Genomic DNA, 26,532 nt, shown 5'->3' with positions numbered 1-26,532 from the left:
TTCTCCCCCTCCCTCTCTTTCTCCCCCTCCCTCTCTCTTTCTAAAATTCTCCTTATTTCTCTCCCCCTCTTTCTCTCTCTCTCTCTGCCCTCTCTCGCTCTCCTCCTCTTTCTCTTCCTCCCTCTCTCTATCTCTGCCTCTACTCTATCTCCCCCTCTATCTGCCCCTCTTTCTCTCTCCTCCTCTTTCTCACTCCCTCTCTCCTCTGAATCCCTGTGGAGACAACACTGCTGCTGCTGGCTGAGCTATCTGTCTCTCTCACCCGGCTAGAACAAAGAAGCCATTGCTCACTGTCACCAGGAAACAGAGGGGAGAGAAAGGGGGGAGAGAGAGAGATGGGGAGAGAGAGAGAGGCCCACTGTAATCATCGCTCTTCTGTCAGTCCTCTGTAGAAAGGTAGGGATTATTTAGCAAGGGTTGTTTGTGAAACAAGAGGGCCCCTGTACTCTCTGTCTCCCTCCACAAACACACACACACACATGCACACACACACACACACACACACACACACACACACACACACACACACACACACACACACACACACACACACACACACACACACACACACACACACACACACACACAACACACACACACACACACACACACCCCCCTGTGTGGCCTCACCTGTAGAGACACTTCACCTGATTAACCAGCTGCTGAGAAGGTTGTAATGGGTAGGGGAGGGCAGAGTAGAGAGGAGAGGAGAAGTAAACAACACCATTAAAACCACGTGAGACACTTCACCTGATTAACCAGCCTCACCTGAGAGACAGACTAGAGACACTTCACCTGATTAACCAGCCTCACCTGAGAGACAGACTAGAGACACTTCACCTGACTAACCAGCCTCACCTGAGAGACAGACGAGAGACACTTCACCTGATTAACCAGCCTCACCTGAGAGACAGACTAGAGACACTTCACCCAATTAACCAGCCTCACCTGAGAGACAGACTAGAGACACTTCACCTGACAAACCAGCCTCACCTGAGAGACAGACTAGAGACACTTCACCTGACAAACCAGCCTCACCTGAGAGACAGACAACACAGATAGAAAGAGATGTGTATGCAGTGTGTATGGAGGCAGATCTACATGGACCTTTCTATTTTCATATTTCCATATGGAGGTTGTCAGGGAAGGAAACTCCAGAAGGTCAATTTCAAGGAGAAAGAAAGCGAGAGTGAGAATTAAAGAAAGAAGGAGAGAACTAAGAGGGAGAGAGAGAGAGACAGAGGGAGAGAGAGACAGAGGGATTAACCAGCCTCACCTGAGAGACAGAGGAAGATTAAATAGCCTCACCTGAGAGACAGACAGAGACACTTCACCTGATTAACCAGCCTCACCTGAGAGACAGAGAGAAACAGAGCCTCACCTGAGAGAGAGAGAGACACTTCACCTGAGCCTCACCTGAGAGACAGAGAGACACTTCACCTGATTAACCAGCCTCACCTGAGAGACAGACTAGAGACACTTCACCTGATTAACCAGCCTCACCTGAGAGACAGGCTAGAGAGATTAACCAGACCTGAGAGACAGAGGGAGAGAGGGAGGGGAGGCAGGGAGGAGGTTGAGGAGGGAGGGAGGTCAATTTCAAGGAGAAAGAGGAGAGTGAGAATTAAAGAGAGGAGAGAGAGGGAGAGAGAGAGAGAGAGGAGAGGGAGAGAGGACAGAGGGAGACAGAGGGAGAGAGAGAAGGAAGGAGAGGAGAGGAAGGAAGGGAGGAAGAACAGGGGAGGGAGGGAGGGAGGGGAGGGAGGGAGGGAGGGAGGGAGGGAGGGGAGAGATAGAGAGAGAGAGAGAGAGAGAGAGAGAGAGAGAGAGAGAGAGAGAGAGGGGAGGGAGGGAGAGGGAGGGAGGGAGGGAGGGAGGGAGGGAGGGAGGGAGGGAGGGAGGGAGGGAGAGATCGAGAGAGAGAGAGAGAGAGAGAGAGAGAGAGAGAGAGAGAGAGAGAGAGAGAGGGAGAGAGGGAGAGAGGAGAGAGAGAGAGGGGGGGCGGCAAGGGGAGGGTGGTTTGTTGTTTCTTTGTGTGTCTGTGTGTATGTCTGGCTGGCTGATTGGCTGGCTGTCTGACTGTCTCTCACTTGGTCTGTATGCATGTCTGTTTGTCTATCTGTGTGTCTGTCTGGTTGTCTGTGTGTCTGGCTGTGTGTGTCTGTGTGTCTGTCTGTCTGCTTGCACCCAACTCAGGCGATATGTGTCCCTGTCCCTGTGGCTCTCCTCTCCTCCTCAGACAGCATCCATATATTTGTGAAAATGGGTCACCCTGTGCCTCTCTTTCCCTCTCTCTACGCCTCACAGTCCCGTCTCTCACAATTTGGGCCGCAGCGTTTTTTTCTCTCCTCTTTTTTGTTTTCAGAGCGTCTATTTTAGTACCTTCAGGAATTTGAAGCTCTAATTGATTTGTTTTCAGCAGGCTGTATTTTTAGATCGCAGACTGTGTCTGTCTGATTGAAATGCAAGTAGCTAGTGAGTACTCTACTGTACCCACAACAAGAAGTTATATCAATAGAAAAATGTATGGAATGGCAGAAATACAAGTTTGACCTGAGATATTGTGTGACAGGCTGATCTGTTATTGAAAGCTGCCCATTTCCAAGTACAGGTATGGATTGACGGTGGAATGTTACCCAGTCTGGTTCCTGTCCTCTGTTAGGTCATCACAGAGTGACCCCGAGCTTCCTGCTCTCCATCTTCACTGTAACTCCATCCTGCCCTCTGTCCTATCCTCCATCCTGCCCTCTATCTCTACTTCTCTGTCCTATCCTCCATTCTGCCCTCTATCTCTACTTCTATGTCCTATCCTCCATCCTGCCCTCTATCTCTACTTCTCTGTCCTATCCTCCATCCTGCCCTCTATCTCTACTTCTCTGTCCTATCCTCCATCCTGCCCTCTATCTCTACTTCTCTGTCCTATCCTCCATCCTTCCCTCTAGCTCTACTTCTCTGTCCTATCCTCCATCCATCCTGCCCTCTATCTCTACTTCTCTGTCCTATCCTTCATCCTGCCCTCTTTCTCTACTTCTCTGTCCTATCCTCCATCTCTACTTCTCTGTCCTATCCTCCATCCTTCCCTCTATCTCTACTTCTCTGTCCTATCCTCCATCCTTCCCTCTATCTCTACTTCTCTGTCCTATCCTCCATCCTGCCCTCTATCTCTACTTCTCTGTCCTATCCTCCATCCTGCCCTCTATCTCTACTTCTCTGTCCTATCCTCCATCCTGCCCTCTATCTCTACTTCTCTGTCCTATCCTCCATCCTGCCCTCTATCTCTACTTCTCTGTCCTATCCTCCATCCTTCCCTCTATCTCTACTTCTCTGTCCTATCCTCCATCCTTCCCTCTATCTCTACTTCTCTGTCCTATCCTCCATCCCGCCCTCTATCTCTACTTCTATCCTACATGTCCTATCCTCCATCCTGCCCTCTATCTCTACTTCTCTGTCCTATCCTCCATCCTGCCCTCTATCTCTACTTCTATGTCCTATCCTCCATCCTTCCCTTTATCTCTACTTCTATGTCCTATCCTCCATCCTGCCCTCTATCTCTACTTCTATGTCTATCCTCCATCCTGCCCTCTATCTCTACTTCTCTGTCCTATCCTCCATCCTGCCCTCTATCTCTCTCTACTTCTCTGTCCTATCCTCCATCTCCATCCTGCCCTCTATCTCTACTTCTCTGTCCTATCCTCCATCCTTCCCTCTGTCTTATCCTCCATCCTTCCCTCTATCTCTACTTCTATGTCCTATCCTCCATCCTTCCCTCTATCTCTACTTCTCTGTCCTATCCTCCACATCCTTCCCTCTATCTCTACTTCTCTGTCCTATCCTCCATCCTCCCCTCTATCTCTACTTCTCTGTCCTATCCTACATCCTTCCCTTCTATCTCTACTTCTATGTCCTATCCTCCATCATTCCTCCATCTCTACTTCTCTGTCCTATCCTCCATCCTTCCCTCTATCTCTACTTCTCTGTCCTATCCTACATCCTTCCCTCTATCTCTACTTCTCTGTCCTATCCTCCATCTTTCCCTCTATCTCTACTTCTCTGTCCTATCCTCCATCCTGCCCTCTATCTCTACTTCTCTGTCCTATCCTACATCCTTCCCTCTATCTCTACTTCTCTGTCCTATCCTCCATCCTTCCCTCTATCTCTACTTCTCTGTCCTATCCTCCATCCTTCCCTCTATCTCTACTTCTCTGTCCTATCCTCCATCCTTCCCTCTATCTCTACTTCTCTGTCCTATCCTACATCCTTCCCTCTATCTCTACTTCTCTGTCCTATCCTACATCCTTCCCTCTATCTCTACTTCTCTGTCCTATCCTACATCCTTCCCTCTATCTCTACCTCTCTGTCCTATCCTCCATCCTTCCCTCTATCTCTACCTCTCTGTCCTATCCTCCATCCTTCCCTCTATCTCTACCTCTCTGTCCTATCCTCCATCCTCCTCTCCTTCCATCCCTTCTCTGTCCTATCCTCCATCCTGCCCTCTATCTCTACCTCTCTGTTCTATCCTCCATCCTCCTCTCCTTCCATCCCTTCTCTGTCCTATCCTCCATCCTTCCCTCTGTCCTAGCCTCCATCCTTCCCTCTATCTCTACTTCTCTGTCCTATCCTCCATCCTCCTCTCCTTCCATCCCTTCTCTGTCCTATCCTCCATCCTTCCCTCTGTCCTAGCCTCCATTCTTCCCTCTATCTCTACTTCTCTGTCCTATCCTCCATCCTTCCCTCTATCTCCACCTCTCTGTCCTATCCTACATCCTTCCCTCTATCTCTACCTCTCTGTCCTATCCTCCATCCTTCCCTCTATCTCTACCTCTCTGTCCTATCCTCCATCCTCCTCTCCTTCCATCCCTTCTCTGTCCTATCCTCCATCCTGCCCTCTATCTCTACCTCTCTGTTCTATCCTCCATCCTCCTCTCCTTCCATCCCTTCTCTGTCCTATCCTCCATCCTTCCCTCTGTCCTATCCTCCATCCTTCCCTCTATCTCTACCTCTCTGTCCTATCCTCCATCCTCCTCTCCTTCCATCCTTCTCTGTCCTATCCTACATCCTTCCCTCTGTCCTATCCTCCATCCTGCCCTCTATCTCTACTTCTCTGTCCTATCCTACATCCTTCCCTCTATCTCTACTTCTCTGTCCTATCCTCCATCCTCCTCTCCTTCCATCCCTTCTCTGTCCTATCCTCCATCCTGCCCTCTATCTCTACCTCTCTGTTCTATCCTCCATCCTCCTCTCCTTCCATCCCTTCTCTGTCCTATCCTCCATCCTTCCCTCTGTCCTGTCCATATCCCTCCATCCTGCCCTCTATCTCTATCTTCTCTGTCCTATCCTACATCCTTCCCTCTATCTCTACTTCTCTGTCCTATCCTCCATCTTTCCCTCTATCTCTACTTCTCTGTCCTATCCTCCATCCTCCTCTCCTTCCATCCCTTCTCTGTCCTATCCTACATCCTTCCCTCTATCTCTACTTCTCTGTCCTATCCTCCATCCTTCCCCCTCTATCTCTCCCTCTCTGCCCCAACATCCATCCTTCCCTCTATCTCTCTCCTCTCTGCCCTCAACATCCATCCTTCCCTCTATCTCTACCTCTCTGTACTTTGCTCCATCCTTCCCTCTATCTCCCTCTCTGCCCCAACATCCATCCTTCCCTCTATCTCTACCTCTCTGTACTTTGCTCCATCCTTCCCTCTATCTCTCCCTCTCTGCCCCAACATCCATCCTTCCCTCTATCTCTACCTCTCTGTACTTTGCTCCATCCTTCCCTCTATCTCTCCCTCTCTGCCCCAACATCCATCCTTCCCTCTATCTCTACCTCTCTGTCCTAACATCCATCCTTCCCTCTATCTCTCCCTCTCTGTCCTAACATCCATCCTTCCCTCTATCTCTTCCTCTCTGCCCTAACATCCATCCTTCCCTCTAGCTCTCCCTCTCTTTCCTAACATCCATCCTTCCCTCTATCACTACTTCAATGTCCAATCCTCCATCCTTCCCTCTATCTCTACTTCTATGTCCTATCCTACATCCTTCCCTCTATCTCTACTTCTCTGTCCTATCCTCCATCTTTCCCTCTATCTCTACTTCTCTGTCCTATCCTACATCCTTCCCTCTATCTCTCCCTCTCTGCCCCAACATCCATCCTTCCCTCTATCTCTACTTCTCTGTCCTTTGCTCCATATCTCTACTTCTCTGTCCTATCCTCCATCCTGCCCTCTATCTCTACTTCTCTGTCCTATCCTCCATCCTTCCCTCTGTCTTATCCTCCATCCTTCCCTCTATCTCTACTTCTATGTCCTATCCTCCATCCTTCCCTCTATCTCTACTTCTCTGTCCTATCCTACATCCTTCCCTCTATCTCTACTTCTCTGTCCTATCCTACATCCTTCCTTCTTTCTCCACTTCTATGTCCTATCCTCCATCCTTCCCTCTGTCCTATCCTCCATCTCTACTTCTCTGTCCTATCCTCCATCCTTCCCTCTATCTCTACTTCTCTGTCCTATCCTACATCCTTCCCTCTATCTCTACTTCTCTGTCCTATCATCCATCCTTCCCTCTATCTCTACTTCAATGTCCAATCCTACATCCTTCCCTATATCTCTACTTCTCTGTCCTATCCTACATCCTTCCCTCTATCTCTACCTCTCTGTCCTATCCTCCATCCTTCCCTCTATCTCTACCTCTCTGTCCTATCCTCCATCCTCCTCTCCTTCCATCCCTTCTCTGTCCTATCCTCCATCCTGCCCTCTATCTCTACCTCTCTGTTCTATCCTCCATCCTCCTCTCCTTCCATCCCTTCTCTGTCCTATCCTCCATCCTTCCCTCTGTCCTAGCCTCCATCCTTCCCTCTATCTCTACTTCTCTGTCCTATCCTCCATCCTTCCCTCTATCTCCACCTCTCTGTCCTATCCTACATCCTTCCCTCTATCTCTACCTCTCTGTCCTATCCTCCATCCTTCCCTCTATCTCTACCTCTCTGTCCTATCCTCCATCCTCCTCTCCTTCCATCCCTTCTCTGTCCTATCCTCCATCCTGCCCTCTATCTCTACCTCTCTGTTCTATCCTCCATCCTCCTCTCCTTCCATCCCTTCTCTGTCCTATCCTCCATCCTTCCCTCTGTCCTATCCTCCATCCTTCCCTCTATCTCTACTTCTCTGTCCTATCCTCCATCCTTCCCTCTATCTCTACCTCTCTGTCCTATCCTCCATCCTGCCCTCTATCTCTACCTCTCTGTTCTATCCTCCATCCTCCTCTCCTTCCATCCTTCTCTGTCCTATCCTCCATCCTTCCCTCTGTCCTATCCTCCATCCTGCCCTCTATCTCTACTTCTCTGTCCTATCCTACATCCTTCCCTCTATCTCTACTTCTCTGTCCTATCCTCCATCTTTCCCTCTATCTCTACTTCTCTGTCCTATCCTCCATCCTACTCTCCTTCCATCCCTTCTCTGTCCTATCCTACATCCTTCCCTCTATCTCTACTTCTCTGTCCTATCCTCCATCCTTCCCTCTATCTCTACTTCTCTGTCCCATCTTCCATCCTTCCCTCTATCTCTACCTCTCTGTCCTATCCTCCATCCTTCCCTCTATCTCTCCCTCTCTGCCCCAACATCCATCCTTCCCTCTATCTCTACCTCTCTGTACTTTGCTCCATCCTTCCCTCTATCTCTCCCTCTCTGCCCCAACATCCATCCTTCCCTCTATCTCTACCTCTCTGTACTTTGCTCCATCCTTCCCTCTATCTCTCCCTCTCTGCCCCAACATCCATCCTTCCCTCTATCTCTACCTCTCTGTACTTTGCTCCATCCTTCCCTCTATCTCTCCCTCTCTGCCCCAACATCCATCCTTCCCTCTATCTCTACCTCTCTGTCCTAACATCCATCCTTCCCTCTATCTCTTCCTCTCTGCCCTAACATCCATCCTTCCCTCTAGCTCTCCCTCTCTTTCCTAACATCCATCCTTCCCTCTATCACTACTTCAATGTCCAATCCTCCATCCTTCCCTCTATCTCTACTTCTATGTCCTATCCTACATCCTTCCCTCTATCTCTACTTCTCTGTCCTATCCTCCATCTTTCCCTCTATCTCTACTTCTCTGTCCTATCCTACATCCTTCCCTCTATCTCTCCCTCTCTGCCCCAACATCCATCCTTCCCTCTATCTCTACTTCTCTGTCCTATCCTACATCCTTCCCTCTATCTCTCCCTCTCTGCCCCAACATCCATCCTTCCCTCTATCTCTACTTCTCTGTCCTTTGCTCCATCCTTCCCTCTATCTCTACTTCTCTGTCCTATCCTACATCCTTCCCTCTATCTCTACCTCTCTGTCCTATCCTACATCCTTCCCTCTATCTCTACTTCTCTGTCCTATCCTCCATCCTTCCCTCTATCTCTACTTCTCTGTCCTATCCTCCATCCTGCCCTCTATCTCTCCCTCTCTGCCCCAACATCCATCCTTCCCTCTATCTCTCCCTCTCTGTCCTAACATCCATCCCTCCCTCTATTTCTACCTCTTCTGTCCTAACATCCATCCTTCCCTCTTTCTCTACCTCTCTGTCCTATCCTCCATCCTTCCCTCTATCTCTCCCTCTCTGTCCCAACATCCATCCTTCCCTCTATCTCTACCTCTCTGTCCTAACATCCATCCTTCCCTCTTCTCTCCTCTCTGTCCTAACATCCATCCTTCCCTCTATCTCTCCTCTCTGTACTTTCCTAACATCCATCCTTCCCTCTATCACTACTTCAATGTCCAATGCTCCATCCTTCCCTCTATCTCTACTTCTATGTCCTTCCTATCATCCTTCCCATCCATCTATCTCTACTTCTCTGTCCTATCCTCCATCTTTCCCTCTATCTCTACTTCTCTGTCCTATCCTAATCATCCTTCCCTCTATCTCTCCCTCTCTGCCCCAACATCCATCCTTCCCCATCTTTCCCTCTATCTCTACTTCTCTGTCCTATCCTACATCCTTCCCTCTATCTCTCCCTCTCTGCCCCAACATCCATCCTTCCCTCTATCTCTACTTCTCTGTCCTTTGCTCCATCCTTCCCTCTATCTCTACTTCTCTGTCCTATCCTACATCCTTCCCTCTATCTCTACCTCTCTGTCCTATCCTACATCCTTCCCTCTATCTCTACTTCTCTGTCCTATCCTCCATCCTTCCCTCTATCTCTACTTCTCTGTCCTATCCTCCATCCTGCCCTCTATCTCTCCCTCTCTGCCCCAACATCCATCCTTCCCTCTATCTCTCCCTCTCTGTCCTAACATCCATCCCTCCCTCTATTTCTACCTCTCTGTCCTAACATCCATCCTTCCCTCTTTCTCTACCTCTCTGTCCTAACATCCATCCTTCCCTCTATCTCTCCCTCTCTGTCCTAACATCCATCCTTCCCTCTATCTCTACCTCTCTGTCCTAACATCCATCCTTCCCTCTTTCTCTACCTCTCTGTCCTAACATCCATCCTTCCCTCTATCTCTCCCTCTCTGTCCTAACATCCATCCTTCCCTCTATCTCTACTTCTCTGTCCTATCCTCCATCCTTCACTCTATCTCTACTTCTCTGTCCTATCCTCCATCCTTCCCTCTATCTCTACTTCTCTGTCCTTTGCTACATCCTTCCCTCTATCTCTACTTCTCTGTCCTTTGCTACATCCTTCCCTCTATCTCTACTTCTCTGCCCTTTGCTACATCCTTCCCTCTATCTCTACTTCTCTGTCCTTTGCTCCATCCTCCTCTCCTTCCATCCCTTCTCTGTCTAGCCCTGCTTCTCTTCCCTCTCTCTCTCCCAGACGGCCAGCTGACCTACAGAGCAGATCCCAGCAGCCGTCTGAGAGAAGGCCCAACACAACCTCACATCCCCCCTCCATCCCCCTTCTCCTGTCCACTAGAGGAAATGCTGCAGGCAGCCTGCCATCCACAGCACAGCCAGAGCCACAGCCGAGGCAGCATGCCTGTCTCTCTCTCTGCCCCTCACACAGGGATTGCAGCCCGGACGCCCGGGGAAGCCAAGTTTGACAAGATAATGGATTGCCATGCATGCATATTCGCCGCTGCAGTTTTTTACATTTCACAGCCCAGTAACTCTCAGTACAGAAGCAGTGGTGAAGGGTAGAGAGAGGGGCGGACGGTTAGGGGACATGGAGAGAAGGAGGGTTAGGGGACATGGAGAGGGAGGGAGTGTTAGGGGACATGGAGAGAAGGAGGGTTAGGGGACATGGCGAGAGGGACGGAGGGTTAGGGGACATGGAGAGGGAGGGAGGGTTAGGGGACATGGAGAGAAAGAGAGAGGGATAGGGGACACGGAGAGAGGGAGGGAGGGATAGGGGACATGGAGAGAAAGAGGGAGGGAGGGTTAGGGGACATGAAGAGGGAGGGAGTGTTAGGGGTCATGGAGAGAGAGAGGGAGGGTTAGGGGACATGGAGAGAGAGAGGGAGGGTTAGGGGACATGGAGGGAGGGTTAGGGGACATGGAGAGAGGAAAGGACGGTTTGGTGACATGGAGAGGGAGGGAGGGTTAGGGGACATGGAGAGGGAGGGAGGGTTAGGGGACATGGAGAGAGGGAGGGAGGGTTAGTGACATGGAGAGGGAGGGAGGGTTGGGGGACATGGAGAGAGAGAGGGAGGGATAGGGGACATTGAGAGAGGTTGGGAGGGTTAGGTGACATGGAGAGGGAGGGAGAGGGAGGGAGGGTTAGGGGACATGGAGAGAGGGGGAGGGTTAGGTGACATGGAGAGGGAGAGGGTTACGGGACATGGAGAGAGGGAGGGTTAGGGGACATGGAGAGAGAAGGATAGGGAGGGTTAGGTGACATGGAGAGAAAGAGGGAGGGTTAGGGGACATGGAGAGAGAGGGAGGTTTAGGGGACATGGAGAGAGAGGGAGGTTTAGGGGACATGGAGAGGGAAGAAGAGGGATTAAAGATTCTGTAAGGCTGGGGGTGGGGAGCGCGTTAAAACAATACACCTACGTCCATTTTAATCCATTTTGAATTGTATTGTGCTTTCTCTCTCTCCATGTCCCCTAACCCTCTGTCCCTCTCTCCATGTCCCCTAACCATCTGTCCCTCTCTCCATGTCCCCTAACCCTCCCTCCCTCTCTCTCTCCATGTCCCCTAACCCTCTGTCCCTCTCTCCATGTCCCCTAACCATCTGTCCCTCTCTCCATGTCCCTAACCCCCCCCCCCTCTCTCTCTCCATGTCCCCTAACCCTCCCTCTCTCTCTCATGTCCCCTAACCCTCTGTCTCTCTCTCCATGTCCCTAACCCTCTGTCCCTCTCTCCATGTCCCCTAACCCTCTGTCCCTCTCTCCATGTCCCCTAACCCTCTGTCCCTCTCTCCATGTCCCCTAACCCTCTCCCTCTCTCTCTCCATGTCCCCTAACCCTCCTCCTCTCTCTCTCCATGTCCCTAACCCTCCCTCCCTCTCTCTCCATGTCCCCTAACCCCCAGTCCCTCTCTCCATGTCCCCTAACCCTCTGTCCCTCTCTCCATGTCCCCTAACCCTCCCTCCCTCCCTCTCTCCATGTCCCCTAACCCTCCCTCCCTCTCTCTCTCCATGTCCCCTAACCCTCTGTCCCTCTCTCCATGTCCCCTAACCCTCTGTCCCTCTCTCCATGTCCCCTAACCCTCTGTCCCTCTCTCCATGTCCCCTAACCCTCTGTCCCTCTCTCCATGTCCCCTAACCCTCTGTCTCTCTCTCCATGTCCCCTAACCCTCTGTCCCTCTCTCCATGTCCCCTAACCCTCTGTCCCTCTCTCCATGTCCCCTAACCCTCTGTCCCTCTCTCCATGTCCCCTAACCCTCTCTCTCTCTCTCCATGTCCCCTAACCCTCTGTCCCTCTCTCCATGTCCCCTAACCCTCTGTCTCTCTCTCTCTCCATGTCCCCTAACCCTCTGTCTCTCTCTCTCTCTCCATGTCCCCTAACCCTCTGTCTCTCTCTCCATGTCCCCTAACCCTCTGTCCCTCTCTCCATGTCCCCTAACCCTCTGTCCCTCTCCATGTCCCCTAACCCTCTGTCTCTCTCTCTCCCATGTCCCCTAACCCTCTGTCCCTCTCTCCATGTCCCCTAACCATCTGTCCCTCTCTCCATGTCCCCTAACCCTCCCCCTCCCTCTCTCCATGTCCCCTAACCATCCCTCCCTCTCTCTCTCCATGTCCCCTAACCCTCCCTCCCTCTCTCTCTCCATGTCCCCTAACCCCTGTCCCTCTCTCCATGTCCCCTAACCCTCTGTCCCTCTCTTCATGTCCCCTAACCCTCCCTCCCTCCCTCTCTCCATGTCCCCTAACCCTCCCTCCCTCTCTCTCTCCATGTCCCCTAACCCTCTGTCCCTCTCTCCATGTCCCCTAACCCTCTGTCCCTCTCTCCATGTCCCCCTAACCCTCTGTCCCTCTCTCCATGTCCCCTAACCCTCTGTCCCTCTCTCCATGTCCCCTGACCCTCTGTCTCTCTCTCCATGTCCCCTAACCCTCTGTCCCTCTCTCCATGTCCCCTAACCCTCTGTCCCTCTCTCCATGTCCCCTAACCCTCTGTCCCTCTCTCCATGTCCCCTAACCCTCTGTCTCTCTCTCTCTCCATGTCCCCTAACCCTCTGTCTCTCTCTCTCTCCATGTCCCCTAACCCTCTGTCTCTCTCTCCATGTCCCCTAACCCTCTGTCTCTCTCTCCATGTCCCCTAACCCTCTGTCCCTCTCTCCATGTCACCTAACCCTCTGTCCCTCTCTCTCTCTATGTCCCCTAACCCTCTGTCCCTCTCTCTCTCCATGTCCCCTAACCCTCTGTCCCTCTCTCCATGTCCCCTAACCCTCTGTCTCTCTCTCTCTCTCCATGTCCCCTAACCCTCTGTCTCTCTCTCCATGTCCCCTAACCCTCTGTCCCTCTCTCCATGTCCCCTAACCCTCTGTCCCTCTCTCCATGTCCCCTAACCCTCTGTCTCTCTCTCTCTCCATGTCCCCTAACCCTCTGTCCCTCTCTCCATGTCCCCTAACCATCTGTCCCTCTCTCCATGTCCCCTAACCCTCCCCCCTCTCTCTCTCCGTGTCCCCTAACCATCCCTCCCTCTCTCTCTCCATGTCCCCTAACCCTCCCTCCCTCTCTCTCTCCATGTCCCCTAACCCCCTGTCCCTCTCTCCATGTCCCCTAACCCTCTGTCCCTCTCTTCATGTCCCCTAACCCTCCCTCCCTCCTCCATGTCCCTAACCCTCCATGTCCCCTAACCCTCTGTCCTCCATGTCCCTAACCCTCTGTCCCTCTCTCCATGTCCCCTATAACCCTCTGTCCCTCTCTCCATGTCCCCTAACCCTCTGTCCCTCTCTCCATGTCCCCTAACCCTCTGTCTCTCTCTCTCCATGTCCCCTAACCCTCTGTCTGTCTCTCTCTCTCCATGTCCCCTAACCCTCTGTCCCTCTCTCCATGTCCCCTAACCCTCTGTCCCTCTCTCCATGTCCCCTAACCCTCTGTCTCTCTCTCTCTCCATGTCCCCTAACCCTCTGTCTCTCTCTCTCTCCATGTCCCCTAACCCTCTGTCTCTCTCTCCATGTCCCCTAACCCTCTGTCTCTCTCTCCATGTCCCCTAACCCTCTGTCCCTCTCTCCATGTCACCCTAACCCTCTGTCCCTCTCTCTCTCTATGTCCCCTAACCCTCTGTCCCTCTCTCTCTCCATGTCCCCTAACCCTCTGTCCCTCTCTCCATGTCCCCTAACCCTCTGTCCCTCTCTCCATGTCCCCTAACTCTCTGTCCCTCTCTCCATGGCCCCTAACCCTCCCTCTCTCTCTCCATGTCCCCTAACCCTCTGTCTCTCTCTCCATGTCCCCTAACCCTCTGTCCCTCTCTCCATGTCCCCTAACCCTCTGTCCCTCTCTCCATGTCCCCTAACCCTCCCTCCCTCTCTCCATGTCCCCTAACCCTCTGTCCCTCTCTCCATGTCCCCTCACCCTCCCTCCCTCTCTCCATGTCCCCTAACCCTCTGTCCCTCTCTCCATGTCCCCTAACCCTCCCTCCCTCCCTCTCTCCATGTCCCCTAACCCTCCGTCCCTCTCTCTATGTCCCCTAACCCTCCCTCCCTCTCTCCATGTCCTCTCCCTTCCCATCCTCTCTCCTCCCTCCCTCTCTCCTCCTCTCTCCCTCCCTTCCCATCCTCTCTCCTCCCCTCCCTCCCCTCTCCTCCTCTCCCTTCCCATCCTCTCTCCTCCCCTCCCCTCTCCTCCTCTCTCCTCCCTTCCCATCCTCTCCCCTCCCTCCCCTCTCCTCCTCCCCTCCCCTCCTCCCCCCCCCCTCCCTTCACCTCCCCTCCCCTCTCCTCCTCTCTCCTCCCGTCTCCTCTCCTCCTCTCTCCTCCCCTCTCCTTCTCTCCTCCCCTCCACAAGGGGCGCAGAGAGAGTGGAATCCCCCAGTATTAGGGACCCCCCGTGGAGAGAGTGGAATCCCCCAGTATTAGGGACCCCCCTTGGAGAGAGTGGAATCCCCCAGTATTAGGGACCCCCCGTGGAGAGAGTGGAATCCCCCAGTATTAGGGACCCCCCATGGAGAGAGTGGAATCCCCCAGTATTAGGGACCCCTCATGGAGAGAGTGGAATCCCCCAGTATTAGGGACCCCTTGTGGAGAGAGTGGAATCCCCCAGTATTAGGGGCCCCTTGTGGAGAGAGTGGAATCCCCAGTATTAGGGGCCCCTTGTGTGGAGAGAGTGGAATCCCCCAGTATTAGGGACCCCTCATGGAGAGAGTGGAATCCCCCAGTATTAGGGACCCCTTGTGGAGAGAGTGGAATCCCCCAGTATTAGGGGCCCCTTGTGGAGAGAGTGGAATCCCCCAGTATTAGGGACCCCCCGTGGAGAGAGTGGAATCCCCCAGTATTCAGGGCCCCCCGTGGAGAGAGTGGAAACGCCTGGATGCCTTTAGTGTTGGATCCTTAGTGCTCTGTGTGGTGGTTCTGTTTTTATACTTGGATCAGATGGGCCGTCCATTTCCACAGCTGTTTGTGAAGAGGCTTGAATGTGTGCTCGGATATAAACACACACACACACACACACACACGCACGCACGCACACACACACACACACACACACACACACACACACACACACACACACACACACACACACACACACACACACACACACACACACACACACACACACACACACACACACACACACACACTGCTTTGGCCTGTTGTGACATGCTACTACTCTGCTACTCTTCTCTTCGCTCTACACTACACTCTCATGGCTCTCTCCACACCTCCACCCTCAGACTACACACTCCACTCCAGCTCTCCACTGAGTAGCTGTCCGAGGACCATGCGAGCTAGTTTACTACCCAGTCAGTCTCTTTTTAAAACATGATAACACCTCTCTGAAAAACAAAGAGCCTACCTGTTCAGAATGTGAGGCCGAAGCACAGCGCTCCTCTTGTTGAATTTTACCGCGGCAATCCAGCTGTCACAGACTCATTATCAGTTTCCTGTAATTTCCCATTTCACAGTGTCTGTTGGGTATTATGTGTTGCATAACTCACGCCTCAACATACACAGACGGAAGCTGCAATTATACCACCAACAGGCTAATCATTGTCTGGTAATGTCACGCCCTGACCTTAGAGAGACTTTTTATTTCTCTATTTGGTTGGGTCGGGGTGTGATTTGGGTGGGCATTCTAGTTTGTCTATTTCTTTGTTGGCCGGGTGTGGTTCCCAATCAGAGGGAGCTGTCTTTATCGTTGTCTCTGATTGGAGATCATACTTAGGCAGCCTTTTTTCCCACTTTAGTTTGTGGGATCTTGCTTTTGTATAATTGCTGTGTAGCCTACAGAACTTTACATTAGTTTTGTATTTTGTTGTTTTTCGGTGTTCATTTTTAATAAAGTAAGATGTTCGCCTACCACGCTGCACCTTGGTCTCCTCATTCTAACGAGCGTGACAGGTAAACATTTTGGGGTTTGAGAAAAGTGCTATAAACATACATTTCATTATTATTATCATTAGTATTATTATTATTAGTAGTATTATCATTATTATTATCATTATTATTATTAGCATTGTTATCATTATTATTATCATTGTTATCATTATTATTAGCATTATTATCATTATCATTATTATCATTATTATTATTATCATTATTATCAGTATTATTATTATTATTATTATTATTATCATTATTATTATTATTATCATTATTATTATTATTATCATTATTGTTATTACAATTATTATCATTATTATATATTATTATATATTTATTTCACCTTTACTTATCCAGGTAGGCCAGTTGAGAACAAATTCTCATTTACAACTGTGACCTGGCCAAGATAAAGCAAAGCAGTGCGACACAAACAACAGCACAGAGTTACACATGGAATAAACAAACGTACAGTCAATAACACAATAGAAAAAGTATATATATACAGTGAGTCCAAATGAGGTAAGACAATAAATAGGCCGTAGTGGCAAAATAATTACAATATAGCAATTAAACACTGGAGTGATAGATGAGCAGAAGATGAATGTTCAAGTAGAGATACTGGGGTGCAAAGGAGCAAAATAAATTAAATAGATAACAGTATGGGGATGAGGTAGTTGGATGGGCTATTTACAGATGTGCTATGTACAGGTGCAGTAATCTGTGAGATGCTCTGATAGCTGGTGCTTAAAGCTAGTGAGGGAGGTAAGAGTCTCCAGCTTCAGTGATATTTGCAGTTCGTTCCAGTCATTGGCAGCAGAGAACTGGAAGGAAAGGCGGCCAAAGGAAGAATTGGTTTTGGGGGTGACCAGTGAGATATACCTGCTGGAGCACGTGGTGGGTGCTGCTATGGTGACCAGTGAGCTGAGATAAGGTGGGACTTTACCTAGCAAAGACTTATAGATGACCTCGAGCCAGTGGGTTTGGCGACGAATATGAAGCGAGGGCCAGCCAACGAGAGCATACATGTCGCAGTGGTGGGTAGTATACAGGGCTTTGGTGACAAAACGGATGGCACTGTGATAGACTGCATCCAATTTGCTGAGTAGAGTGTTGGAGGCTATTTTGTAAATGACATCACCGAAGTCAAGGATCGGTAGGATAGTTAGTTTTGCGAGGGTATGTTTGGCAGCATGAGTGAAGGATGCTTTGTTGCGAAATAGTATGCCGATTCTAGATTTAATTTTGGATTGGAGATGCTTAATGTGAGTCTGGAAGAAGAGTTTACAGTCTAACCAGACACCTAGGTATTTGTAGTTGTCCACATATTCTAAGTCAGAGTAGTGATGCTGGGCGGGCGGGCAGGTTTAGGCAGCGATTGGTTGAAGAGCATGCATTTAGTTTTACTTGCATTTAAGAGCACGGAAGGAGTGTTGTATGGCATTATTATCATTATTATTATTATTATCATTATCATCATTACTATCATTACCATTATTATTATTATCATTATTGTTATCATTATCGTCATTGCTATCATTATCATTACTATCATTATCGTTATCATCATTATCGCTGTTATTATTATCGTTATTGTTATTATTTGTATTATCATTATTGTTATTATTATTATTATTATTATTATTATTATTATTATTATTATTATTATTATTATCTATCACTGATGCAGTTTCTGGCCAACCCCAGACAGACAGATGAACTTTACACTGCATGTCTCATTTATATGGAGAGATGATGAGGATTGTCAGTCTTTGCAAGTAGTGTGTGCCCAGTCAGGTCTGGGTAGGGTGGGACAGACTGTATTGAGTCATCCATCCCTGTAGCTGCTTGTTGTTAACAGGTGGACCGGGGAGGAACCTGGGTAATGCCGTGTCAAGGACATAAAGCCAGGACTGTTGTACTGAGCATTTCCTGTGTTAGCAAGCTCTTATTACACATGCAGATACACACAGACACACACAGACAGACACAGACAGACACAGACACACGCAGACACACACACACGCAGACACACACACACATAAACACACAGACACATGCACAGACACAGACAGACGCAGACAGACAGACACAGACACACACAGACACACGCAGACACACGCAGACACACGCAGACACACACAGACACAGACACAGACAGGCATAGACACACACAGACACAGACACAGACACACACAGACACACATAGACACACACAGACACGGATACACACAGACAGACACAGACAGGCACACACAGGCACACACAGGCACACACAGACACACACAGACACACACAGGCACACACAGGCACACACAGACACACACAGGCACACACAGACACACACAGGCACACACAGACACACACAGGCACACACAGGCACACACAGACACACACAGACACACACAGGCGCACACAGAAACGGACACACACGGACACACACAGACACACACAGACACACACAGACACACACAGACACACACAGACAGACACCGACACACACAGACACACACAGGCACACACAGTCGCACACAGGCACACACAGACAGACACCGACACACACAGACACACACAGACAGACACCGACACACACAGACACACACAGACACACACAGGCACACACAGGCACACACAGACACAGTGCACTACTTTTGATCAGGGCTATAAGCCCAAAAGTGTTGCACTATATAAGGAATTAGGGTGCCATTTTGGATTCATTTTAAGCCTGAATGGATCCACCCATTATCCACAAACACACACCTTTTTCAGTAAAACACACAGCCTGCAGTTAGGCTCTATTCTGAGGGAGCAGGCCCTTTCATGTGCTGGGGGAGAGAGACTGGTCTCCTTTTTACTGACACCACTGTCGGTGTGCTCGGCTGAATTCATGTTGCGCTGGTTAGATCACACATCTCACCTGACCCCATCACTTCACTGGTGCTATTACAGTTTTGTACAATCCCTTTGGCACTAATTTCAGAACCTTGTGATCATTTTCAACTCTATAGACACAATACTCAAAACGGTCATCGCTTGTAACACAGGCCGTCCAATGTTCAAAACATTGCATTGCGCATTCACATCTTTAAAGAAACCTTGCACTTGCAGAATCATTGGTTCAAATAACTAATTTATAGTGAAATACCATAGTTTCACTGTGTAGTTGTTCGTTCAATCATTAAATATTGCAGTACAAAATATGTGATACATGTTTCATTATGCTACACGTAAATACATCACTGTAAAAGGACTAGTAGAGAGAATACTACAGACACAGTGGAATAATTGAACAAAATATGAAATTTATTGATGAAATAGAATAAAATCACTCATAGGTTTCTTTGAATCAAAGCAAAAATAATTTACTACAAAAATAGAAAAAAACTACTGTAAAACATCAACTGCAGTGCTCCTCACCTGTATAACTGTAAAACATCAACTGCGGTGCTCCTCACCTGGCTTACTGTAAAACATCACCTGCAGTGTTCCTCACCTGTATTACTGTAAAACATCAACTGCCGTGCTCCTCACCTGGCTTACTGTAAAACATCAACTGCAGTGATCCTCACCTGGCTTACTGTAAAAAGCAAGACAAAACATTGATTACTGTACTTCTATATTTCCATCAACTCTGTCTTGTGGATTTGGCCACAGGTTCTCATCCACATCACAAAGTTTTCATTATCCAAACATCTTGGGAAGAATCTTCGGCAGGGCGAATCCAGGCCTGACACTAGTCTGCCGTGATGTCATTGCATGTGTCATCCATGGCCTGGAGAAGGGCGGCTTGTTTGTGAGGGCGCCTATCATATACCCTCCACCTCCATGTGGAGAAAAATTCCTCAATCGGGTTTTAGGAAAGGAGAGTACGGGGGTAAGTACAGGGTGGTAAATTGTGGATGGGCCTGAAACCATGCTTGCACCATTCTGAGCATGGTGGAACCTGACATTATCCCACACAGCGACGAAGGTCATGCCATCAGCTCTACAGACCTGATTTAGCCCATCAAGGAAGGTTACATTCAAACAACGAATCATGTGGCTGCCTGCAACTCAATATATAGAGTATATAGAGTAGAGAGCTTTAGATGTTGTTCGACCAAACATTACAACGGGCAAGATGAGTAATCTAAGCAACTTTGACCCTGGTATGATTGTTGATGCCACACATGGTGATTCCAGCATCTCAGAAACAGCTGCCTTCCTGGGATGTTTACACACTACAGTCTCCAGAGTTCACAGAGAATGGTACGATAAACAAAACACATTCAGTGAGCAGCAGTTCTGTGATTAAAAAATGAGAGAGTTCAGAGGACAATGTCCAGACTCATTCAAGCTAACAGAAAGGCCACAAATACTCAAATAACAGCTGTTTAAAACAGTGGTGTGCAGAAGGGCATCTCTTAACGTACAACACCATGAATCATTCAGGCTGTTGTGGAGGCAAAAGGGGGCCCTACCCAGTAATGATAGGTGTACCTAATAAAGTGGCCGGTAAGTGTACAGTAATGTCAAATCTGAAAACATGGTCTGGAAAAGTGGTACATGGGACCATAGAAACAGTGTCTGTTAAAGAATGATGATGAAACATTACATCCATAGATAATGTCGTCCAATTGGTTCATGTTCCACGGTAATTGGTGTCAATGGATGTCGTTATCCTGAAACTTTCATGATCTAAACATGGAATATTGTTTGTCAGTTTCCATTAAACTGCATTAAGAGTAACGCAACAGTTACTTATCATTTTGAGCAGTTGTATCAACTGATAGTTAGATCATTGTAATGATCAGTCATCTCAGATGTAATGTGTGAATTGCATTTTGAAATTGTAATAATTTCATGTTAAGTTGTATCATTTTGAACAGGTGATTTTAGTTCAATGAACAAATGATCTTAGCTTTATGTGTATTGTATCCAAGCAAAAGTGTTAAGAGTTTTGAAAAATGTGCATTTTGTTCATTGGTTGTGAGTTTTGTGTCTAGAGTTTTGAAAAAATGACATCGAGTTTCCGAAATGATTGCCAAAGTGATTGTAAAAAAAACTGTAAATGTGACACACACACCATAAAATCTGTTTTTTTTTCAGCTGAATAGACAGCAAAACCGAGAGAGAGAAAGAGAGCGCGCGAGAGAGAGAGAAAGAGAGCGAGAGAGAGAGAAAGAGAGCGAGAGAGAGAGAGAAAGACAAAAAGACAGAAAGAGAGAGAGAGAGAAATAGGTAATTGTAAAAAGAACAATACTCTGCATTAAAATGATAAGTACTCCGTAAGTTGGATTGAAATTAATTCTCATACAGTAGAGCAATATTCTCCTGCAACAGCTGTTGTTGTAACACCATTAGTTATTCTAATCGATGGGTTCATGTTTCCTCATTTCCTTTGAATTCATTCATATGGGCTTCTTAATTAGAAACCATTCAAGTCACACAGAAGCTCATGGGAACACATAATTCAGCAGGCAGGTTAGCCCAGCAAAGAGGCACATCCCAAATGGTACCCTGTTCCCTACGTAGTACACAGGGTCTGGTCAAAAGTAGTGCACTATGTAGGGAGTAGGGTGCCATTTGGGACGCACAGCAGACTGAATAAGCCGTTCATGCAAATGGAGCATAGATTAGATATGAAACAGCAGAGTAAGTATATTGGCTGTTGGAAAGCAGAACAAATTAACTCTGTATAAATGGGTAGTCTGACTCTGATAGAGCCACAGCTTACTGTGTAAAGCTATAGGCTTGATCTTTTGGGGATGAGAGGTTTGCTGTATAGAGGTGGCTGACTGGAGAGCTCGCTGCTCGCTCCACAGCATCAGAGGTTCCCAGCCATTTTCGGTTACTGTACCAACTGAATGTTGCTCTTCCCAGAGTACCCCTGAAGTACCTCCTCATCCAGGCGTATCACATCCGGCTGTGATTGAGAGTCCCATAGGGAGGCGTACAATTGGCCCAGCATCGTCCGGGTTTGGCCGGGTTAGGCGTCATTGTAAATAAGAAATTGTTCTAAACTGACTTGCCTAGTTAAATAAAGGTTACATGTGTATTTTACCAGTAGGACTATGTTCTCATAAGTCTTCTCAAGTAACCCCAGGGTCCTAGTACCCCTATGGATAGACCAAGTACCCCCAGGGTCCTAGTACCCCTATGGATAGACCAAGTACCCCCAGGGTCCTAGTACCCCTATGGATAGACCAAGTACCCCCAGGGTCCTAGTACCCCTATGGATAGACCAAGTACCCCCAGGGTCCTAGTACCCCTATGGATAGACCAAGTACCCCCAGGGTCCTAGTACCCATATGGGTAGACCAAGTACCCCCAGGGTCCTAGTACCCCTATGGATAGACCAAGTACCCCCAGGGTCCTAGTACCCCTATGGATAGACCAAGTACCCCCAGGGTCCTAGTACCCCTATGGATAGACCAAGTACCCCCAGGGTCCTAGTACCCCCTATGGATAGACCAAGTACCCCCAGGGTCCTAGTACCCCTATGGATAGACCAAGTACCCCCAGGGTCCTAGTACCCCTATGGCTAGACCAAGTACCCCCAGGGTCCTAGTACCCCTATGGATAGACCAAGTACCCCCAGGGTCCTAGTACCCCTATGGATAGACCAAGTACCCCCAGGGTCCTAGTACCCCTATGGATAGACCAAGTACCCCCAGGGTCCTAGTACCCCTAGTTGGGAACCACTGGAATAAATTACACACTTTAGAGGGAATTTTCATTTAATCTTTACGTTGCCTCATATCAAATGGATGTCTGGATGCTTCACTCGGTTAGCTGGGCACATCAGGTTGTCTTACAAACTGTTACATTTACATTTACATTTAAGTCATTTAGCAGACGCTCTTATCCAGAGCGACTTACAAATTGGTGCATTCACCTTATGACATCCAGTGGAACAGCCACTTTACAATAGTGCATCTAAATCTTTTAAGGGGGGTGAGAAGGATTACTTTATCCTATCCTAGGTATTCCTTAAAGAGGTGGGGTTTCAGGTGTCTCCGGAAGGTGGTGATTGACTCCGCTGTCCTGGCGTCGTGAGGGAGTTTGTTCCACCATTGGGGGCCAGAGCAGCGAACAGTTTTGACTGGGCTGAGCGGGAACTGTACTTCCTCAGTGGTAGGGAGGCGAGCAGGCCAGAGGTGGATGAACGCAGTGCCCTTGTTTGGGTGTAGGGCCTGATCAGAGCCTGGAGGTACTGAGGTGCCGTTCCCCTCACAGCTCCGTAGGCAAGCACCATGGTCTTGTAGCGGATGCGAGCTTCAACTGGAAGCCAGTGGAGAGAGCGGAGGAGCGGGGTGACGTGAGAGAACTTGGGAAGGTTGAACACCAGACGGGCTGCGGCGTTCTGGATGAGTTGTAGGGGTTTAATGGCACAGGCAGGGAGCCCAGCCAACAGCGAGTTGCAGTAATCCAGACGGGAGATGACAAGTGCCTGGATTAGGACCTGCGCCACTTCCTGTGTGAGGCAGGGTCGTACTCTGCGGATGTTGTAGAGCATGAACCTACAGGAACGGGCCACCGCCTTGATGTCAGTTGAGAACGACAGGGTGTTGTCCAGGATCACGCCAAGGTTCTTAGCGCTCTGGGAGGAGGACACAATGGAGTTGTCAACCGTGATGGCGAGATCATGGAACGGGCAGTCCTTCCCCGGGAGGAAGAGCAGCTCCGTCTTGCCGAGGTTCAGCTTGAGGTGGTGATCCGTCATCCACACTGATATGTCTGCCAGACATGCAGAGATGCGATTCACCACCTGGTCATCAGAAGGGGGAAAGGAGAGGATTAATTGTGTGTCGTCTGCATAGCAATGATAGGAGAGACCATGTGAGGTTATGACAGAGCCAAGTGACTTGGTGTATAGCGAGAATAGGAGAGGGCCTAGAACAGAGCCCTGGGGGACACCAGTGGTGAGAGCGCGTGGTGAGGAGACAGATTCTCGCCACGCCACCTGGTAGGAGCGACCTGTCAGGTAGGACGCAATCCAAGCGTGGGCCGCGCCGGAGATGCCCAACTCGGAGAGGGTGGAGAGGAGGATCTGATGGTTCACAGTATCGAAGGCAGCCGATAGGTCTAGAAGGATGAGAGCAGAGGAGAGAGAGTTATCTTTAGCAGTGTGGAGCGCCTCCGTGATACAGAGAAGAGCAGTCTCAGTTGAGGAGGCAGAATCAGGAGATAGGTTGGAGAAGGTTTGAGCAGAGGGAAGAGATGATAGGATGGAAGAGGAGAGAGTAGCGGGGGAGAGAGAGCGAAGGTTGGGACAGCGCGATACCATCCGAGTAGGGGCAGTGTGGGAAGTGTTGGATGAGAGCGAGAGGGAAAAGGATACAAGGTAGTGGTCGGAGACTTGGAGGGGAGTTGCAATGAGGTTAGTGGAAGAACAGCATCTAGTAAAGATGAGGTCGAGCTGGGCACATCAGGTTGTCTTACAAACTGTTAACTGGGCACATCAGGTTGTCTTACAAACTGTTAGCTGGGCACATCAGGTTGTCTTACAAACTGTTAACTGGGCACATCAGGTTGTCTTACAAACTGTTAGCTGGGCACATCAGGTTGTCCTACAAACTGTTAGCTGGGCACATCAGGTTGTCCTACAAACTGTTAGCTGGGCACATCAGGTTGTCTTACAAACTGTTAGCTGGGCACATCAGGTTGTCTTACAAACTGTTAGCTGGGCACATCAGGTTGTCCTACAAACTGTTAGCTGGGCACATCAGGTTGTCTTACAAACTGTTAGCTGGGCACATCAGGTTGTATTACAAACTGTTAGCTGGGCACATCAGGTTGTATTACAAACTGTTAGCTGGGCACATCAGGTTGTATTACAAACTGTTAGCTGGGCACATCAGGTTGTCTTACAAACTGTTAACTGGGCACATCAGTTTGTCTTACAAACTGTTAGCTGGGCACATCAGGTTGTCTTACAAACTGTTAGCTGGGCACGTCAGGTTGTCTTACAAACTGTTAGCTGGGCACATCAGGTTGTCCTACAAACTGTTAACTGGGCACATCAGGTTGTCTTACAAACTGTTAGCTGGGCACATCAGGTTGTCTTACAAACTGTTAGCTGGGCACATCAGGTTGTCTTACAAACTGTTAGCTGGGCACATCAGGTTGTCTTACAAACTGTTAGCTGGGCACATCAGGTTGTCTTACAAACTGTTAACTGGGCACATCAGGTTGTCTTACAAACTGTTAACTGGGCACATCAGGTTGTCTTACAAACTGTTAGCTGGGCACATCAGGTTGTCTTACAAACTGTTAGCTGGGCACATCAGGTTGTCCTACAAACTGTTAGCTGGGCACATCAGGTTGTCCTACAAACTGTTAGCTGGGCACATCAGGTTGTCTTACAAACTGTTAGCTGGGCACATCAGGTTGTCTTACAAACTGTTAGCTGGGCACATCAGGTTGTCCTACAAACTGTTAGCTGGGCACATCAGGTTGTCTTACAAACTGTTAGCTGGGCACATCAGGTTGTATTACAAACTGTTAGCTGGGCACATCAGGTTGTATTACAAACTGTTAGCTGGGCACATCAGGTTGTATTACAAACTGTTAGCTGGGCACATCAGGTTGTCTTACAAACTGTTAACTGGGCACATCAGTTTGTCTTACAAACTGTTAGCTGGGCACATCAGGTTGTCTTACAAACTGTTAGCTGGGCACGTCAGGTTGTCTTACAAACTGTTAGCTGGGCACATCAGGTTGTCCTACAAACTGTTAACTGGGCACATCAGGTTGTCTTACAAACTGTTAGCTGGGCACATCAGGTTGTCTTACAAACTGTTAGCTGGGCACATCAGGTTGTCTTACAAACTGTTAGCTGGGCACATCAGGTTGTCTTACAAACTGTTAGCTGGGCACATCAGGTTGTCTTACAAACTGTTAACTGGGCACATCAGGTTGTCTTACAAACTGTTAACTGGGCACATCAGGTTGTCCTACAAACTGTTAACTGGGCACATCAGGTTGTCTTACAAACTGTTAACTGGGCACATCGGGTTGTCTTACAAACTGTTAGCTGGGCACATCAGGTTGTCTTACAAACTGTTAGCTGGGCACATCAGGTTGTCTTACACTCTGTTAGCTGGGCACATCAGGTTGTCTTACACTCTGTTAGCTGGGCACATCAGGTTGTCTTACAAACTGTTAGCTGGGCACATCAGGTTGTCTTACAAACTGTTAGCTGGGCACATCAGGTTGTCCTACAAACTGTTAACTGGGCACATCAGGTTGTCTTACAAACTGTTAGCTGGGCACATCAGGTTGTCTTACAAACTGTTAGCTGGGCACATCAGGTTGTCTTACAAACTGTTAGCTGGGCACATCAGGTTGTCTTACAAACTGTTAGCTGGGCACATCAGGTTGTCCTACAAAGTGTTAGCTGGGCACATCAGGTTGTCTTACAAACTGTTACCTGGGCACATCAGGTTGTCCTACAAAGTGTTAGCTGGGCACATCAGGTTGTCTTACAAACTGTTAGCTGGGCACATACAAGGTATAGTGTCGTTGCCGTCTGAAGAAGCCCTCAGATCTGTAGAACGGAGGCTACTCATGTTCTATATATTGATCTGATGGTCCCAGACAGTTCTACTTTTGTGGCTGAAATCCATTTTGTTCCATCACTGACAGGACAGGCAACGTCAC

At 48.9% G+C, this 26,532-nt stretch overlaps 1 protein-coding gene and 1 long non-coding RNA gene across 3 annotated transcripts in view; one reads left to right on the top strand and one right to left on the bottom strand.

Annotated features, from left to right (window-relative positions):
* Positions 1 to 26,532, top strand: part of LOC118381375 (Krueppel-like factor 7) — a 150,499-nt gene that overhangs the window by 14,554 nt on the left and 109,413 nt on the right. The window lies entirely within an intron of this gene.
* Positions 4,612 to 10,115, bottom strand: LOC127931155 (uncharacterized). 2 transcript variants are annotated; one of them, XR_008139958.1, is made up of 3 exons: positions 9,628 to 10,115; positions 9,134 to 9,399; positions 4,612 to 4,997 (listed from the first exon to the last, which is right to left on the bottom strand). It is a non-coding gene; the product is annotated as an uncharacterized LOC127931155 (long non-coding RNA). The 2 variants fall into 2 exon arrangements; XR_008139959.1 differs by lacking the exons at positions 9,134 to 9,399; positions 9,628 to 10,115 and adding exons at positions 8,354 to 8,505; positions 9,400 to 9,502.

The sequence above is a fragment of the Oncorhynchus keta genome, chromosome 7 (genome assembly GCF_023373465.1).
Source record: "Oncorhynchus keta strain PuntledgeMale-10-30-2019 chromosome 7, Oket_V2, whole genome shotgun sequence".
In the NCBI taxonomy this organism is placed as follows: Eukaryota; Metazoa; Chordata; class Actinopteri; order Salmoniformes; family Salmonidae; genus Oncorhynchus; species Oncorhynchus keta.
The sequence above is the reverse complement of the archived record's forward strand: the minus strand, read 5'-3'. Positions and strand labels throughout refer to the sequence as shown.